The following is a 5079-nucleotide window of genomic DNA, read 5'->3' as shown; positions in this document are numbered from 1 at the left end:
GATTAAGCGACTGCCTTCGGCTCGGGTCATGATCCTGGAGTCCAGGGATCGAGTCCCACATCAGGCTCCCTGCTCGGCGGGGGGTCTGCTTCTCCCTCTGACCCGCTTCCCTCTTGTGCTCCCTGTCTCTCATTCTCTCTTTCAAATAAATAAATAAAATCTTTGAAAAAAAAAAAGAAAGAAAGAAAGAAAATCTTGGGGAGCCTGGGTGGCTTCGTCTGTTAAGCGTCCGACTCCTGGTTTCAGCTCAGGTCATGATCTCAGGGTCGGAGGATCGAGCCCCACATTGGCCTCCACGTTCAGTGTGGAGTCAGCTTGTTTCTCTCCCTGCACCTCGCCCTGCTTGTGCTCTCCCTCCCTCCCTCTCTCTCTCAAATACATTTTTTAAAAATCCTAAAAATAAAAAAGAAATAATATCTTTTCTTCACTCCCAAAGCCCCCTGACACCCATTTCCTCTGCCCCCAGGCCCTCCCAGGAAAGGATCCGATTTGTCCCTTATGCCTCCGTCTTTTCTGGGCGTCGCACACCTGGAATCACGGGGTACGGGGTCAGCGTCTTCACTCAGCCGAGTTCCTGGGAGAGTCAGCCATGTTCTCGTGAGCGTTAGAGATTCACTCCTTGTTACACCCCCTGGCATTCCCCTGTGTGGACGTTCCACGGTTTTCTGGTCCCTCTGCCGGACAAGAGACATTCAGGGTGTTTTCTGTTTTTGGCAACTGTGAGTCGTGCTGCCGTGAACACGCGTGTGCAGGTTTTTGTGTGGATAGAAATTTCCATTCCTCTTGGGTAATATCCAGGACTGGGATGGCTGGGTCACAGGGCAGTTCCGTGTCGAATGTCTTGGGGATCCGCAGCCTCCGCCCGCGATGTTTGAGGGTTCCGGCTGTCCTGCAGCCTCGCCAACACGTGGTCTCGTCCGTTTGGGGGGTTTTGTTGTACCGTTCAACGCGTGCACACACACACACACACACACACACACACTGAATTGTGCCTGAATAGAAGAAAGGAGGGATGTTTGCACATATGGGAAATACAGTAAAATGTTAGTCATAAGAACGTGGTATTGAGGGGCGCCTGGGTGGCTCAGTCGGTGAAGCATCTGCCTTCAGCTTAGGTCATCATCCCAGGGTCCTGGGGTCGAGTCCCGCTGGGCAGGGAGCCTGCTTCTCCCTCTCCCTCTGCCTGCCGCTCCCCCTGCTTATGCGCTCTCTCTCTGTCAAATAAATAAATAAAATCATTAAAAAAAAAAAAAAGGAACGAGATATTGAGCTTTTGCCACAAAATCCTTTCAAGTCTTCTTTGCATTTGGAAATGTTCATAATATGGCCAGCCCTCATGAGAGCCCAGAGGGCACTTCCAGGAGTCCTGGCCGAAGGGGGTCCCTGGGGAGCTGTCCCCACTCTGCCTAGGGCTCTCCTCTCCCAGCGACTCCCAGACTCATATGGATGCCTCTTGACTTGAATTGTGGGGGTGGGGGCTTCAGGGCAACCTTACCAGAAGCTGGTGCTCGGGAGGGAGCAGGGCCCCCTCCCCGGGGACCAGAGGCCCGTCACTCAAATGGGGCCAGCCAGACACACGTCCAGGCCAGTGCAGAACTGAGATCCCAGAACGTTATTGGGTGTAAGTCCCATTCTATAGTTGGGGAACTCAGGGAAGGCCAGATTGCTGGGAGGCCAGGTCAGGGATGAGGGTCACACCATCTCGGTATAGCCAGGCCACTGTCACCTAATTGTATGTGGTGGTCCAGAGCATGTGGCCCTAGGCTGGGGGCCATTATACCATGGCCTCAGAGTCCTGTCATCATCTTCTGTAAGCAGAGATATGTGCTTTCTGCCCTAGGGCCTTGGCACTTGCTGTTCCCACGGTTTGGAACATGCTTCCCCCAAGGGTCCGGGTTGCCGCTGAATTGTCACCTCCTCAGAAGCACCCCCCCGACCCTCCTGGCTAAGCACTCCCCACCCCAACACCCACACATCACCCCACGAACTCAGGGTGCAGCATGCTGCTGATGCACCCTACTGAAGATGATTGTACAAGGTTGCGCCATGGTTCTCACTCACAAGGACTGCCTTCTCCTACCCGCCTCCTGGGCAAGCTAGAGGAGGCCCTCTGTCCAGGCCACCTGAAGGGTGGCAATGATAATCGTCGTTGACATATGCTGACCCAAAGTTCACTGCCGGCTGGCCCGGAGGCAAGGTCCTTCTTCCTTCTCACCATCCTCAGTCAACAGAGGAGACTCCCGGGCTTGGAGAGATGCTTGTCATTGTCAAGGGACATAGGGCAGCGTAGATTTGGGGTGAGCTAACCTATTCTCCGAAGGGCCAGAGGTCCAGTATTTTCCGCTTTACAGGCCAAACAGACTCAGTCACAGCTGTTCAACTCTGCCGGCTGTGTTATGAAAGTAGCCAAGGCCGACGTGTAAATGAACAGATGTGGTTGTGCCAATAAAACTTTATTAACAGACAGACACTGAGATTTCATATCATTTCATGTGTCCCAAAATAATTCTTCTTCTGATTTTTTCAACCACTTAGAAACATAAAAGTCTTGGGGCACCTGGCTGGCTCAGTCAGGAGAGATGTGACTCTTGATCTCAGGGTCTTGAGTTCAAGGCTCACATTGAGTGTAGAGCTTACTTTATTTTTTTTTTAAAGATTTATTTATTGGGGCGCCTGGGTGGCTCAGATGGTTAAGCGTCTGCCTTCGGCTCAAGTCATGATCCCAGAGTCCTGGGATCGAGTCCCGCATGGGGCTCCCAGCTCAGCGGGGAGCCTGCTTCTCCCTCTGACCCTCTCCCCTCTCATGCTGTTTCTTGCTCGCTCGCTCTCTAAAAAATAAATAAAATCTTAAAAAAAAAAAGCTGATTAAAAGATCTATTTATTTAGGGGCGTCTGGGTGGCTCAGTCGTTCAGCGTCTGCCTTCGGCTCAGGTCATGATCCCCGGGGTGCAGGGATCGAGCCCCGCATCAGGCTCCTTGCTTGGCAGGAAGCCTGCTGCCCCCTCTCCCACTCCCCCTGCTTGTGTTCCCTCTCTCGCTATCTCTCTCTCTGTCAAATAAATAAATAAAATCTTTAAAAAAAAAAGATTTTATTTATTTATTTGAGAGAGAGACAGAGCAAGCACACGAGTGGGGGAAGGGGCAGAGGGAGAGAGTATCCAAGCAGATTCCTTCTGAACGTGGAGCCCGACACGGGGCTCAAAGTGGGGATCCATCTCATGACCCTGAGATCATGAATTGAGCCAAATCAAGAGTCGGACGCTTCACCGACTGAGCCACCCAGGCGCCCCAGAGCTTACTTTAAAAAACAAAATGAAACAAGAGCACCTGGGCAGCTCAGTTGTTAAGCATCTGCCTTCAGCTCAGGTCATGATCCTGGGGTCCTAGGATTGAGCCCCTCATCAGGTTCCCTGCTCAGCTGGGAGCCTGGTTCTCCCTCTCCCTCTGCCCCTCCCCCTGCTTGTGAGTGCTCTCTCTCTCTCTGTCAAATAAATAAAACCTTAAAAAAGAACCACATAAAAGTCTGTTTCAGTGCCATGCTGTGTATATAAAGAAGGGCGACAGGCTGGACTTGGCCTGCAGACCTCTCCAAGCAGCTACACCGTCTTGTCCAAGCTTTGAGCTGCTCTCCAGAGGCCCATGTGAAGGAGCCAAGAGGTGCTAGACAGAGGTTGGTGACACCCTTTGAAGGTCCTGGATCTAGCCAAGCCTAAAAGCAGTCAGACCAATGGGTCTCATGGGGGGGTGACACTGCCCCCCCCAGGGGACACCAGGCGATGTTTGGGGATACCTGTGCTTGTCACACTGTGGGGGGCTCCTGGCATGGAGGTGGTGTAGGCCAGGGATGCTGCTCAGTCTCCTCCCCCCCAGCCCCCCAGCGCCCAGGACGGTTGCTCGATGCAAAGAACCATTTGTCTCCAAATGTCAGCAGTGCTGATGGGGAGAACCCTGAGTTAGATCTATCCCTGGACCTTTCGGTTCCATGAGCAAAAAAATTCCCATTTACAAAAAAAAAAGTTAGTTTCAGTTGCAGTTTCTGTCACTTGCAACCAAAAGATTCTAACCAATCTGGGAGAGAAAACTCATGCAGGGGGTTTTGGACATGGATGTGCAGACAGCTGGCCCTGGGTGGGCTCCTCCATGCAGGAGCAATAGCATATGGGGGAAGGACAGGGTCAGGGCCCATGCTTTATTTTGTTATCGGCGTAGTTTTAGAACCGTAGGCAAGCTGCAAAGGTTGGGTGGAGGACTCCTGTGTGCCCAGCACCCTTCCCCTCGCTGAGAACCTCTCACCTTAGTGTGGGACGTTTGTCATCCATACGCTAGTAACTAATCTCCTCCGTTTGCTTAAGATTTCTGTAATTCTTCCTGATGTCCCTTTTCTGCCCCAGGACCCCATTGGGATCCCACACGACACTCAGTTGTCACGTCTCCTTAGGTCCCCCTGGGATGTGACAGTTTACCGGACTTGCCCTGATTTTGAAGACTGGCCAGTGTTGATGTTGGGTATTTTTTAAAATGTCTCCTGGGGGCGCCTGGGTGGCTCAGTCGTTAAGCATCTGCCTTCGGCTCAGGTCATGATCCCAGGGTCCTGGGATCGAGCCCCGCATCGGGCTCCCTGCTCGGCGGGAAGCCTGCCTCTCCCTCTCCCACTCCCCCTGCTTGTGTTCCCTCCCTCGCTGTGTCTCTCTCTGTCAAATAAATAAATATTAAAAAAAAAAAAAGATATCCAGTCATGTCATTTAACAAAACTCTTGTAGCTGACATAAAATAGGGCCCTGCAGCGCACAATTAGAAAATCCATGTTCTGGAGTGCCTGAGTGGCTCAGTCCTTCAGCGTCTGCCTTCGGCTCGGGTCAGGGTCCTGGGGTCCTGGGATCGAGCCCCGCATCGGGCTCCCTGCTCCGCGGGAAGCCTGCTTCTCCCTCTCCCACTCCCCCTGCTTGTGTTTCCTCTCTCGCTGTGTGTCTCTCTCTGTCAAATAAATAAATAAAATCTTTAAAAATAAATAAATAAAATAAAATAAAATAAACTGTCTCCTGAATGGGGTTTGTGCAGTGTGATCCTCTGGGTTAGACC

Source organism: Neomonachus schauinslandi, chromosome 1 (genome assembly GCF_002201575.2).
Source record: "Neomonachus schauinslandi chromosome 1, ASM220157v2, whole genome shotgun sequence".
Taxonomy (NCBI): domain Eukaryota; kingdom Metazoa; phylum Chordata; class Mammalia; order Carnivora; family Phocidae; genus Neomonachus; species Neomonachus schauinslandi.
Note: the sequence above shows the minus strand (reverse complement) of the source record.